General features: G+C 44.2%; 1 long non-coding RNA gene across 1 annotated transcript; it reads right to left on the bottom strand.

The window, feature by feature from the left end:
• Positions 1 to 263: 263 nt before the first annotated feature.
• LOC143480167 (uncharacterized) lies at positions 264 to 1,955 on the bottom strand. The gene is made up of 2 exons (XR_013121796.1): positions 1,855 to 1,955; positions 264 to 475 (listed from the first exon to the last, which is right to left on the bottom strand). It is a non-coding gene; the product is annotated as an uncharacterized LOC143480167 (long non-coding RNA).
• Positions 1,956 to 15,119: the final 13,164 nt, after the last annotated feature.

Raw genomic sequence — 15,119 nt, 5'->3', positions numbered from 1 at the left:
TCTAACTGTCCTCTCCGTACCGCCCCATTTTCTGTTGCTCCAACATATAAACGAGCAGAAAGCGGGAGCCAACGTTTAAACCTCCATCCCGACTGGTGTTTGACCAGGTCTTGGAAAAAGCCTCGACCATTGAGGTCCCACACGCGTGTGCTGTTGCTGGCTTGCGCGTTTTTGCCCCCCACACACCGCATCGCCCGAAATGATGGCACACGGCCACGCACTTTCACCACGCCAGAGCGTCCGCTTGTTCACACACTCCTGGATACAGCACAAGAAACCAGGTTTATTCTTTCCTTTCTTTTTTTTTTTGCAGCAGGTAGGGGCAATGTCAGAGTTCCTTCTTTTTTTTGTCTTAGTCCCATGTAAACAAGACGGTTTGCTTTTCCTGGAGAACGCTAATTTCACAGTGGCAGGTGCCACAGCTGCCCGTCATTATATGAAAATCAAGAAACTCCTCAGCACGGCGCTGATCATCCTGTAGGGGGAAAAAAAAGCTGATTTCATTTTACTCTGTGTGATTTGAGAGCGTGTGGACAGTTAGCCATGAGTGCAATTGAATGTTGAGTTCATTCAAGCTTAGGAAAGGAAACAGAAGCCTTCTGACATTGAATCTCCTGATTCGGTTGTTACTAAACGATTCCTGAGGGTTTTTTTTTTTCTTTTTTTTTTCTTCTTTTCTCTTTTTGTCCTAGAGACAAAGATCAGGGCTGTTTGATACAAGCATTTTGCATTAATAATTAATTATGCATGAATACGGAGGCCTTGCGGATTACGGGACGGCCATGAATAAAGAAAGAACGGCTTGCAAAATTTAGTTGAAGCGAATGAAATAAGAGGCAGTATAATACAAGAGTAGCAGCACTCCACAACCTGAAGTTTGTGCAGAGCAGGTTCGGGCCAAACATGGTTCGCACATGTAGATGTGAAGAAATATAGCCTACATGTCAGCACTCCAGGTTTACTCAATAGTACATTGAACTACTAGATACATGTCTAAAAACGCAGACGACGTGGGCCTCTAGGAAAACAATACATTACTATAAAATGGCAGAAGAGCTTTCCAAACTATCCTGTGAATGTAGTGAGGAGTGCATGGAGGTCATGTTTACTGACAGTGTTTGCTGTTTGAAATACTAGGATGTCCACACAATAAGCACAAAACCAGTTAGATAATAAAAGAATAATAATTTGACACAAACTAGAAAATCTAATTCGATGAGAGGGATAAACTGGATGCGACAAATACATTGTTACCTCAGAGAAAGGTCCTTCGTTTCGCCTGTGAGCACTCTGCCAGTTGCTGGTTAAAAACTTGAGAAGGTTAATAAACTAAATATCGATAACAAATAAATACATCCAGTGTACGGTAATTACAAATGCAATTGAATGACGGTGTGTGATTTCACAAAGCCTGCTGCTGTTTCTTTTTTATCGTTTTACTTTTCAGACTCAGTTTGTAAATTTGTGCAGTACAGTATAATCATGCTATTCTTTTATGAATCTTTTATAGAAGTAAACATATGAATATGTTACAATGGCTGTCAAAAGAACGCTAGACGTGTTCTATCTGCAACTCAGGAGTATTCTTCCTGCCTGGTTTGGAGACGGATTGTAAAATCAATTCTCGAAGAAAATGAGCAATTTACTTTAAGAAATCCACACACAATAAATTATTTAAAACAACTGGGACTATCAAATCATGGAAAACAAAGGTTTACCCCATGCTGATGGCTGTGGTGTTTGTTTGGAACGAGAGAGAGTGAGAGAGAGAGAGAGAGAGACGGAGACACAGAGAGAGAGATGTTTGATGCTAAATACAGAAAGAGAGAGAGGAGAAAAATCAGAATATCTCACCAAACTGCTTATACGGGAATAATTGGTGACTTCCATGTACAGCATGCAGTGTTATTCAAATCTGGCCTTTGTCGGCCTTGTTTACAGGATGTTAATTGCTGTATTGTCACCCCCAGACTGGACTCCCGCCCCACTTCCTCACACACAACTCTCACAGCTCTTTGATTCTCCACCTCTACAGTGAGTTTTGCGTCTGATTCCCTCCCCTCGGTGCTCATGTATGAGAACTGATCACAGAGCCGCAACAGCGAATAAAAACAAAATAAACAAAAAGAAAGAAAGAAAAAGGTCAGGATAGTTCCGAAAGGATGTGACTGTATATAATCCCGCAGAGATCAGGAAGAATCCGATTAATTTCGTCCCGCGGATATCAGGAAGAATCTGGCTCATTTAAAGCAGTTTGAAATTGGTAAGCTTGTTCAAGAACATTAAAATCACACTCGTTTGATTTTTGGTGTAACCTGCCTGGCTGGGAGTGACCAGAACACACAGGAATATTCTGCAGTCTTTAGTTGGATTAAACAAACCTGTTCAAAAACACCACATTCAGGGTCTTCTTTGTTTTTTGGGGTTATGATGAACATTGCTTATAGATGGGGGTAAAAATGTCATTAAGATTCCCTGGTAAAAATTCCTCTTGCGGGGAAATAAAAGGGCTGCAGTCAAGCTCCAACCGTTTTGGTGCATGCCGTTCTGACATACCAAAATAAAGTGTGAACGTTCACATGTTCGTCTCCACCCGTGCAGTCTGTGCATGCCGTGTCAGGTATCTGTGTCACAACCGCACAGTCGGACAAGATAACAATCGTTGTGAGAACGCACGCGTCTTCGCACGAGGCACCAAGTGGAGGAGCTAGTTCTATAAATACTGCGCGCTCGGGGGGACGGCGAGGCGGGTGAAGTTCGGTCGCTCTCTCTCGCCCGCCCCGGTTCCCGCCCCGGAGCTGAGGGGAGGAAAGAGAGACGGGACGCGCTCTCAGCCACAGCGCAGGTGGCACCTCCGTACCCACGCGGTGGCGGAGATGTGAGGGGGGAAATGAGGGGGGGGGGAGGCGGGTGGGGGGTTTGTAGGCGGGCGACGGGGCAGGCGGGCCCGCGGAGCAGGCCGCCCGGCAGGAAACGGCGGAGGAAGTGGTGGGGCAGGCCGCAGAACCCGAGCTCTCGACGCGCGTGGCGCTTTTCTTCCTACGCGAACGTGCACACGCGCAGACTGGGAGAACGCACCTCAGAAGTCACATCAGCCTGTCTGACAACGCTGTCCCAATTAAGCTGCCCCATAAACAACGAGGAGGTGCTGCTCTCTAGGGACAGACCTCCCTCACTCAGCCACGGGCTACCCCCCCCCCCACCCCCCTCCACACACACCCCACCCCCTACCCCCCCACCCCCTCCTCCCACAGGCCCCTCTAAAACATGCCAGAGATTGCCGAATGTCATTGGGCATCAAGCACTCCATGGCACTGAAGCTCCTTCTGACAGCGGAAGGTGTTAGTCATGAAAGCACGGCTCCCTGCTGAACATGCCCCGTGTGGGGTGCTTGGGAACCTTCGTGCGCCTCCATCGGAGCCCTTTTCGTCTGAGTCCTCCTCGCCTTCATTTACGCGCCGCAAATTACCACCGCCTTCCCCGTGAACCCGGCCGCCCGAGTTTGAAGTCAAAGCCTTTCCTCCAAGTTTTACTGTATGCAAAAACAGAAAACTGAAAAAAAAAGACAGGCTGGATTTTCCCATGTTCCAGGCTAATTTGAAGGGCCCATCAGTATGTTTAAAAAATGTCAGACAGGTGAACTGTTTAGCTCTGGAGAACTTCAAGAACATTAGATTCAGTCTCGTTTGAGAATGAGGCACCTGATCCTGCCCCGAGCTCCATCTAGCTTTAACTCCAGCTCTGCACTCCTCCATCCTTCTACCTTTCTCTTCTTCTACCTTTCTCTTATTCTTTTTTTCATCTTCTGAGTTTTTTTTTTTCAGCTCAGTATGACACTCTCTAAAACAGCAGATCCTCCCTCTCCTGTTTGAAGGGAGCTTGTACTTGTGTGTTTAACGCATGCCTAATGAGGTGTCGGCGTTCACCAGGAAGCCATGCTAGATCAGTCATCGTTGCACCCCGAGCAAGATCACATTTACACCAGCAAATCATGCATCATTCCGACACTCCAGACACCTTCCCTTGCAAAATAAAGAAACGACCTGTTATAATTCACAAAGAAAGATTAACATGCTTCTGCTGATGTCATAGATGCATGCTGTGTTTAGGTACCTCTGTAAAAAGAAAAAAAAATCTAATTACTAAAAGCTCCAATGCATTTGTACCTGGAGAGTTGGAATAAAACAAGACAGATTGTGTTGCTCTTGAAATGTTTGTATGAAAGCAGCAATCATGGACAATAGGTAAATAAAGAAAGGTGGATGTGGATTATCACAGAGAAATACTATATGTAGCATCAGATAACTGCAAGAAGAAATTCCAATACAGCATTTATGAAAATGTCCAACCAAGTCTATTTATATCCTGGAGTGTATCTGATGCATTTCAGTTTTTCTGGAAACCTTTTTTTTTTTGCTGATTGGTGTGAAATGCATCTCTATTCCAAGTACTACACTAAGATTTTTTTGACACAGGCAAATATTTTCACAAACACACACACACACAAACCAAATCTTTTCATACGCAAGTAAAGATTTACAGGCTATAAAAACACCTCTAAATACAATCTTATGTTAAATATGAACAATCTGTGGTATTGGAATTTTAATAGTCAAGTTTAAATTTTTTTTTTTTAAACTTGACTATTAACTTGATATTATTTCCCCAACCCCCAAAAAAAAAAAACAATTCACTTGACATTTTGCTCCAAATTTGTCTCCTCATATCTAGATAGATAGATAGATAGATAGATAGATAGATAGATAGATAGATACCAATGCTTTCAGAATACTACGTTCTGTCATTTTATCCTGCTATTACAATCCACAGTGGGAGTGTTCTAATATTAATTCAACCTAATGTTCATTAATGTTCTAATATTGCTCCTGGTGACTTCCTCATTCTAATATTGATGTTTTTGACATTCCAGAGGACTCATCGAAATCACTTTGGTCTAATATTCTGCATGTCGGTTGCAAGAAGAATCAAACCTTTGTATTGTTCTTCGATCTGTCAATTTCACAGCCTCATTACAGATGCTAGTTACATCGCAAGTACAGTAGTCGAGTCAAACCCCGCTTATAAATATATAAATAAACATGTTTCTCCCAAGTGCCTGTTGACTGAATAATCTCGAAGAAAAAAAGAAAAGTATTCATTGGGATTCAAACATTGCAGCTATATACAAACGAGGCCAGTGACCTATAAAATGAGCTATTGATATGCCCAGTTCTCACCCGCGGAACCTGCTTCTCTGCACTGTCCAGACTGACACACACACCCCTAATTTGATTGGCATATTCTATTTGTTATCATGCAACCAGACCTCTGCTGCCATTTGTTTCCAGGTTATCCAATAAACACCCAGCCTGGGAAATGTTACGGTGATGTCACGGGTGCCGGGTGAATATACGCAAAGTGGTTTAGCGCGCTCAAATGAGTCGGCTCGCTTGGAAGTCGGCAAGATGCAATCCGAGGGCTGGAATTTCAATTTTGAACCTTCCCCCTCTCCGTCAGCTAATTTGTCTGATCTAAGTGACGAATGTCGGGTGGCGTGCGTCTTAAGTGGCGGCGGGTTAAGAGCGGATATGTGGCTCCGATCTCTTGCCGATCTTGCGCAGATCTCTTCGGAACCTCCTGGCCCACCCTGGTCCCTCGGCCCCCCTGTCTGGGGATCATTAAACACGTTTATGCCCACTCGGAAGACTCCAGTTTCCCTTTGATTCAAAATGATCTCAGTGCTGACTTCATGTGTCAGTGTATGACAAATGTTTAAATAAAAACAAATCATCGAGGAGTGAGCCGGGCCGGGCGGCCATGGGCCGGAGATGCGTGCGCCATAAGAGGAACCTCCTCGTGCTCGCGTTATAATTAAAGGATGCAAAGGTTTTTTGGGGAGGACTTCTTTTACATTTCAGTTTAATGTGTGCTTAAAGAGACAAGGGACTTTTAAGGGTTTCTACATGGCACAGTGATTGAACCTTGGATAGTTAGAGTGTTCAGTCTCATCAATATGTCCTTGGTGTATATTTTAATCTGACTGATTGGAATTATTGCCTGTTACGGCAGCGTATCCTTTAGGAAAAGTAGGACAACTGCGCGTGGTATCAGCAGTGGCATCGGGAGAGCCCGCATTTTAATCAACTTTGCTGGGTTGAATTTTAGAAATGTAATTCTGCCCTCCACTGGCACAAAATAGGTGCACACAGGAAGTCTGGCATTTCCTCTCGAACTGGTAGCCCTGTTCAGTGTGTGTGCACGGAAAGATGTGTGTGTGCGCCTGGGTGACATGCATTACACTGAGTAATAGGGCTCGTACAAGCACACATATAATGTGCAGAACGCTTGTGGTTGGAATGTCAATACTTAAAATAATAAACTATTATTGAAACATAAGCAAGTGTACGTTTATTTGTTGATAAGACAGCAAGATAGATATGATTTGGCAAGATGGATATTGCTTTAAAAAGCATTAGTGATATTGGGCCTTTTCTTATTCCAGTGATCACAGCACAATTTTGTAGCTCTGTCATGCAAAAGAACGCCTGATTTTCCTTATCTGACTTAACTAATTACAGATTCCTTTTAAGTGTCAAACTTCGGCATTAAATTCGAAAAAGTTCTCTGCGATGTTCAGAAGCTCACGCCGACTGTAAACCTAAGCGAGTGCCGCCGCAGTGTTGCCGTCTCCGAGCGACACCAAAGTGAGGTACCTGCCCCCCCCCACAGCACGCCCCCTCCCTCCCAGGAGGCATCGGCGGTGCCCGTGTCACCCGGGGTGTTGCCAGGAGCGACGGGCCAGGTGCTCAGACAGCGTGTGGATCTAGCACAAACAATCACGCCCCCCCCCCCCACCCCCCCCTCCACACACACTCTTTGAGCACCTTCAAATGCGCGCCTCCTCCTTGAAGAACCTCCACTGCTGCAACCAGCAGAAAGCCACATGTTAATCCCGGCCTGTCTGATCGGAATCAGACTCTCCCAGGCATCAAATGAATATTCACCGGGATCTACGGAGACGTATCAACTCCCTCCCCTCAGAGGCCGCGCTCCGTCTACGCGTGGCGTACAACTAGTGAGGGCCAGAAACACGAGGACGAAACAAACAAACCGATGTTCCTCGGACCGGGTTTGTAACACGACACTTATTTAAATACGAAACTTCTCAGGTGCAGTCTACCAAATGTATAATTTTATGCCTCCTACTGTGGAGAAAAGACAAATCAGTCGCTGGAAGAAAAAAAAAAAACAACAACAAAAAAAAAAAAACACTCATTTGGTGTGCACGCCAAAGGAGAAAAATAAAAGAAAAAAAAACCTCAGGTAATTACATGCAAAGGAACACCTCCCCTGACCCCAGCGCATTTTTAACAAAGACACCTGCATTTCCACCTGAAAGAGCAGAACTGAAAGCATTTGTCATTTCGGTTCTAATGCTCCTACTGTGAGGACCTAACACACAGTACCAGTGGAGCCCACGGAAACACTCAGCACACTGTCACACCTACAACTCTCTCTCTCTCTCTCACTCTCTGTGGAGAGTGGAGGCTCCCTCTCTTAGGCCGTGTGTGTGTGTGTGTGTGTGTGCATGTGTGTCCATGTGTGTGTCCGTGTGTGTGTCACACAGTTACAGGGCATGCGGCTTTGGCTCAAATCGGGAGAGCTGTAATCTGCTTCTGAAATCCCAGCAGGAAGTGCTCATTAATTTGGCCAATGCACTCTGTGTCACAGTTCCTGTCGTGCCAAGATGTAAAAAAGGAAAAAAAAAAATCACACTTTTGGAGAGCTTTAATTTACCTTTTTCAACTGAAAAAAACCCTCTGCTCTTCCACTGGGGGCCCAAGCACTCAGCATTGTCAAACCCTTTTAATGAGTCTTGTCACAGAGACGGCACCTCAGTACTCTGTTCTGCCAGACTGTCTGCTTGACTAGACTGTAGACCAGATCTGAACTCAGTCCCTATTCGCACACAACCACAATGCACCACTCACCGCCCAGTGTCTACAGACTTACATCACCCTAAGACAAACATACAGTGGACGTAGTTTTAATAGGGAAATATTTCAGACAATAGCAGTATAAAATTTGCTGTCATGAAGAGTTTTCTCATTTTAAATCATGAAACCCATAAGGTGAGATATATTATTTCATTACCGATTTTGATTAACTCAGCATTTCTGAAAATATGCAAAAAAATATAAAAAAATTAATAATACTTCCACAAATACGCATAAACACATATAGATTTATTGATTAAACTGGCCAAAATTCTGTCAGCAACTTTCAGTGTAGAAATGGGCTACATGATATCGAGTAGAATAAACGAACACTTGTTATATGAGCGGCGAGGTCTGAGAAAACGGAAACATGGCGAAATCCACGCAAAACCACGCAGCGTCAGAGGGCATCACTGCCACACACTCCTTACCCCCTGCTGTCCTCTCCTGACTTATCCGACGTAGTCCACAATGCAGTGCGGCGGCGATGGATGTGGATGGAGGAGAAGGGAGTGATGAGAGAGAACAGCCCTGGAAGGATTTTCAACTATTGCTAAAACAATCCAATTATAATGCCTATCAAACGTAGCTTCACAGGTTACAGCTTCTAATTGCCTGACAAAAATTGACACTTCAGTTGCAACACTGTAATATAATAGAAGGCCAAATTAAATTTGATCGAGGGGCAGAAAACGGCGTTTACATTCAGCCGCGCGGAAAAGAGATCAACTGGCATGATATTATGGATCAAAAATGAAAAATATTCATTAATCGCATTGGGTTTTCCAATAATGGAAATAACACAGTTCAGACGGTGGCATAAAAACACTGTTAATTAAAGGGATGATAGATCTAACAAGGCATGGCGCCCAGAGAAGTCGTCTTCTGCCCCACTCTGAGGTGAAGGGCAGGGAGATGGGACTGAATGGCGGGCCACAGCTCTGAGTGTGTGTGTGTGTGTGTGTGTGTGTGTGTGTGTGTGTGTGTGTGTGTGAAAGACAGAGAAAGAGAGAGAAATATTGAGAAAAGAAAACTCACTACCATAGCTGGCAGATGCTGTGCCTGTGTGTGTGTGTGTGTGTGTGTGAGTGCTGACAGGAGAGGGAAGCCAAAGGCAGTGCTCCCTTTCTTACTTTCTCTGTCTCTGTCTCCCTCTCTCTCTCTCTCTCTCTCTCTCTCTCTTTTCTCATGACCCCTAGCTGACCCTGAGTCTGGGAGAAGAGGACAGAAGCCATGACTCGACCCCCATGACCCTGCCGAGCAGAGCCACGTTTCCCCTTCCAGCCGGGCTGAGCCGCGCTCGTCTCCAACGCTGTAATTGGGTCAAAGCTCTGCGTTGTCTTATTGATGTGCAAATGCTAACTGTCAAAGCATGTCACTTCCAACCATATTAAAGAACACCTACAGGATGACTGTAGGCTATCAATGGGACCTGCACTCCACACGTCTCCACATGCTCTGATCATTAACATTTTTCATATAGATCTTGAGACATATTACTGCAAAATGATTCTTATAGTTGCACTAGTAACAATAGTAACAATGCAACGTAATAATGAATAAATGATTTTAAGAAAAATATGTGAATGTCTTCAGTCTGTAAGGACCCCATCAGTCTAACAAGACATCAAACTAACTCAGCAGTCTCCGTATGCCTTTGCTGATCGGATAATGTTCTTCAGATTAAGATTCTATTTTTGGGTTTGTACATATGTAGAACTAACATCATTATTGCTGGTTTTGAAGAGTTACACTGTGAATTAGAAAAATGCAATCTGCTGATGTGATGTCACTCACTGAAATCTGATCTTCATTAGATCGAGCTGCCGTCCGAACACGACTCACACTCAAAGTCATCACGGAACAGTGTAAGCAACACGTCCACCAAAGTTATTGAAGACCTCAGAAGGGCTGAATCCCTGATTCCTCTGTTTTATATTTCCTGTATTGACCGCACATGTCCAAGCAATTTATCAAAGACAGAAACACGATTCTGAGAACACAGGTTCTTGCGCGAGAATTTATAAGTATGTGTTGCAGCCTATAATTGGCCATCGATGACGAATGATTCTCTCCATTTCTCCCCTTTTCCACTTGGACAAGCTTGTGGAACTCTAAGACAACCTAATTATAACCCCTGCTGAGAAAGCAGGACCCAAACAAGATTTCATCACCAGTTCAACTCTTTATCGCCTCCAAACTTCACAAGAACATGAACAAAATACTAATAATTTCTGGACTACCATAGGACTGAATTCTAAAAATGTAATATCGCAACTTATTGAAATGGATGTGTTATGCACGCAAGCGTTTAAAGCCGTAGCTAAAAGCCTGATCCAATTAAAGACTGCGGACATCCTTTACTTATCATAACTAATAACGCTCAAGCCAATAGTGGTGTATATTCCTGACCTACTATCGCATTTGAGTTCTGAGCTGTTTCCAAACCCTCCACTGATCAAGAAAGCAAGCATTCCTAATGGCTCAAATATGACAGTCTATGCAGGTCCTATGATAAAATCCTCTCCTTCTCATTTCTGATCTGGTCACTGATCAGTGACCCCAGCTCTGCTGGCAACAACCTCGCACATCCTGTGCCCGGTGTTATGAAGGATATTTCCGTGCGGAGAACAGGTGGACCCCAGCCAGGGGAGACAGTTCAGCCAACCTACCCACAAACAGGGGTCAGGCAGGGCCACACGTCACATAAATCAATCTGACATGTTCACCCAGGCCTGTCGAGACCTGGGTTTGCCCGTCGCACGAGCCCCATGCCCACTGAGCGACTGGCTGAGGTGCTATTTTGATGCATGGTTCAGGGGTGCATTTGGAACGGGTCAGCTGACTCCGTTCCAGACCCTGGCTGGAAAGTCTTCAGGCACCTTCTGGTCCCACCAACCCCGTGCCAGTGGTTCGGCTCTACTGCGGCGAGTTCAGACGTGGAATTCCGAAGAGTCCTGGTGGGAAGCCGAAGGAACATGCAAACGTGCAGGAGCAAACGTGGACAGCGTACCAGCATTTGATGTTGCCATCTCACAGAAGTCCTCCCTTCCTTTAGCTTCACATCATGGTGTGCCACATTGGCTGTGTAGTAACTACTAATACTAGCTATTGTCTACACGCTGCAACCTCCTGGTTGAGTTATTTCATTTTGTGGCCTTCAGATGGTAATCTTACTTTAGAACTCAACGGAGCAAGTCCTGATTTGGCCCGATCACCTCAGCGACAGGAGACTCTTGGCGTGTTGGCGTGTGTCAGCTCTAATGTTTGCTCATGAGCTGGGGGTCATGCGTGCATTTTCTAGAAGAGGAGCTGTCAAGGCTGAAGACACATGTCCATCATGTTGTCATGAATTTTGGCAATTTTTGAGTTTTGAAAAGTAAGTGAAAGATTGTAAAAGTCACACAAGTCTGTGCAGTGGCATTACAATTAAATAATGGAATAAAACACTTATATCTGCAAAGGGAGAAAAATAATTGAGAGAAATTAGAAGTCTGCATGTCAAGATAATGTCACATTTGGTCAAAAAGTTTTATAGGCTTTCAATTACTCTATGTAATAATCTTATTTTACTTTATTTTCATTAAAGCTTTTCATATTTTTCCTTCAAACAATTCACTTATGGTTTGCTAATCTCAAGTGTGGATGAAAGGATTAATTCTCTCTAAATTATTTAACCAAGTGTCTATGAAATACACCCTTGTTAAATGAATACTCCTTTCCCAATAAACTATGAATAGGATATCTTTGAATAGGATATCTTATGTATTCAAAGTTGATTCAACACCTGGAACTGTTCCAAGAATTAGAAATAATTCCTCAAAAAGAAAATTGCCAGTGGCCCTTCTGGGTAAAATTAAAAGTAACTAATTTCCCAAGCCTTAGGCTTTGAGGCCCATTTGCGTGTTCCAAAGTTCAGTGCTCCACGTCTGCAGCAAGACTGGTCAGATTGAACAGAAACTACAAGAACTTTCATTTTTGTCCAAGGTTTCAAAGGGTATGCATTGTCCTTAACGGCCGTTTGGATGCGTGTCCATTTAAATGGCAAACAAGGCTAGAATCATGCTGATTAGGCAAAACAAGTATGCTCTAAGACATAAATACAAAAAAGATAAGGGGTGAGTTTCCCGAAACGTTCTTAGCGCTAAGTACTTCTTAACCTCATACGTTTCATACGAGGTTACGAACGTTTCGGGAAACCCACACAAGATCTCCAACATAAGCAGTCTAACACCCCTGTTCTAATCCAATCCATTTTGTATTTTTTGTGCAAATTTCAGTACCATAACCTGTCGTGTAAGGTGCAAAATTTGTCTAAAGACAATGAAATGATAGGAATAGTCTTAACGTTGGCTAGAGCACAGCTCTCTTCCCCTTCTGTTCAAGGTGAGCTCAGAGACATTGTACTGGGTTTTTTTTCCCTGTCAACCTGGACATAGGCCAAGTCAGCCTGAAAAGAGGATATTTTGGAAACGGATCAGCAGTGGCCATTGAAAGTGGATCGATTTGGAGGATGAGAAATCCTACAGGCAGCAGAGCCACACTTACTCAGAACATTTCGCTAGACTTCTGCAGCAAACAACAACAAATGGCCGACCCTGACGAAGAATGGAGCGGCAGTACAAAATATGCAATACAATACAATTATTTGCATAAATAGGCGAAGCGTATGCAAAATGGGTATTTCACTCGCAGGACAGAACGCGTGTTTTTATCTGCCGACAAAACGCCGCTTGTCCACCGCTGCGGTGTTACAGGTTCGAAACGGCTCCTTCTGAACGTGCACGAGTTTGCCTCGCGGCCGCCGGCACCTTTCCACACCAACACGCGGGCCCTGCAAACCCGCCCCACTTCCCTGGGATCCGAGATCCAAGATTATCCTGAGGGCATTCAATTCCATGCCACTGACCTTAACCCGGCCCCTGTACGAGAGGCCGCCTGCCATTAGCGCGGGGGAAAGGCTTTTAAACGAAATCTAATCTCGTCTGCATCTGATCTGTCCACTTCAGAGCGGGGGGGTGGGGGTGGGGGGGGGGGGGGACCAAGGATGGGTATAACAGCAAACATCCTCTGCTGCTGTATCCTTTTCTTCATCGTTCAATATCCTCCTCCAATGAAAGGGCCATTTCTGTAACAAACTCCCCGCAACAGGTATGACGGGCGGCTGTAATTTCACTCAGAGCAGTTGCCCTCCTAACCCACTGTAGCGGTGTCGCCGTGCCGCACCCGTACACGCGCCGGTGCTTAACGCCAGCGCCAGTGTTTCAGAACGTTTCTCTTCACCACCCACGGTTTACTCCGTTTTTATTTTGGGTAATTGTGGGTGTAGCATATCTGTGACAGGTTGTGGGTTAGTTGTATCGTTTGCGGTCATTTCTCATTCCTACCACGTATGGATCAAAGTTTGGACAGAGGCAACTCACGGCGGTGTAGATGCTTAGACATGTAGTAAAGCCTAAAACACTTTGGCACCAGCATACAGTAAAATGGTCTTAGCCAGACACAATATGTATGTATCCCTTTGACTATTCGGGAGCCTATACCTTACATTTTGAGGAAGGACTCCTGATCGGTGTCCTAATTAAGAGTTATTAATTAAGACTGACCACAATCAGCAATCAGATGAGAGAGGGGCATGTAGACTGAGCACCTTGACAGAAGACACTGGTCACCTCTGGACTCAGAGTGGCCAGGAAGCTCCTGCTACACATCTCAATGTCTCAATAACGCTTTTGGCTTTTGCAGTTTCAGACAGCACAGAAATAGACTCTCATAGACATGCACGGTGCAGTTTTATATCCAAGAAACTGATGTTTTCAACCACGAGCATAAATACAGAGCGGTAGTCTCAGGATCAGTAAAGTAATCCCAGGAGAAGGACAGTAGCCCCAGGAGCAGTAAAATAATCCCAGGAGGACAGGAGTCCCAGGAGCAGTAAAATAATCCCAGAAGGAAAGTCCCTTAAGAAGCAACATAATCCCAGATAAACTAAGATACCTAAGACTTTCTGTGTAAACGTAATATAAATTGTAATTAGCATTCCAAATGCTATGTTGCTACATAAGTTGTATGTTGAGTGTTTTCTTGAGATTTTGAAATTGTGCCACCTACTCATTTGATAGATGATGGTTTGATGTTTTTTGAGGTTTAGCACTGGAATGTGAAAATGGTTTGGTCAACTGTCATTATGCAATACAGTAACATCTCTCTGTTTGTTTCTTTTTTGCAAGCTGCCAAAGATGGCAAGACAGCATCTCAGCCCGAGGCAGAGAAGCTGGTGGCGGTGTTCTCTGCCTGGTTTTTCCCCCCATCATTCCTGTTTCCAGACGGTTAGCTTGGGAATCGTTTATGTTGCCGGCTCCTTGTCCTGCAGACGGCTGTACCTTCACCTCAAAGCCCCTCCTGTGCCAACAGCCCTAATTTACAAGCCATTATTCAGTTCTGCTCAGATGAAGCATATCCATATATTCTTTAAGGCCTGGTTAAGCTTAATCATTAGGTTAGCAAGCTTGCTTCCTTCCAAATAATGATCCTCTGAATTTGGAGGATTTGCTCTGGGAGGTGAACCAATAACTGCTTGGGAACAATAAGAAAGAGCCTACAAATTAGCACAAAATAATCACCAAAAAATTGCTTTGCATATTCAATCACTTTGAAGGCTGCCAAAGTAAACAAATGTGCACACAAACACACTTTCACGCACACGCTGTGAGAGGAGAGAGAGAGAGAGAGAGAGAGAGAGAGAGAGAAACTTTTAAATGAACTTACATCTCATCAAATTTCTTATCAAGGAAACAATCAGCTGAATATGAAAACAGCCTGACATCATCAGAGCAAATGTTCCTGAGCCCTGACACTTGAACAAAACTCTCACCTTCACACCCCGAGTCCAGTTCACACCGGCACTTTACCGCCTGCCTCTTCACCACATTCTGACCAACAACAACAAAGGACAAAAGCCAAGCTAATTTGGCAATGTTTAATTAAAATGTTTTGGGTACTATATCAAGCACATACCTTTTAAGGTCTTTCTGTTCTTCCTGTATGACCTGCATCAAAATGCATGTTTAAGCTAATTAATGACAAAAACTGAAGAGGCAATTAAATGCCACTGTTTTCTCG

Source organism: Brachyhypopomus gauderio, chromosome 17 (genome assembly GCF_052324685.1).
Source record: "Brachyhypopomus gauderio isolate BG-103 chromosome 17, BGAUD_0.2, whole genome shotgun sequence".
NCBI lineage: Eukaryota > Metazoa > Chordata > Actinopteri > Gymnotiformes > Hypopomidae > Brachyhypopomus > Brachyhypopomus gauderio.
This window is presented reverse-complemented; position numbering and strand designations above follow the sequence as displayed.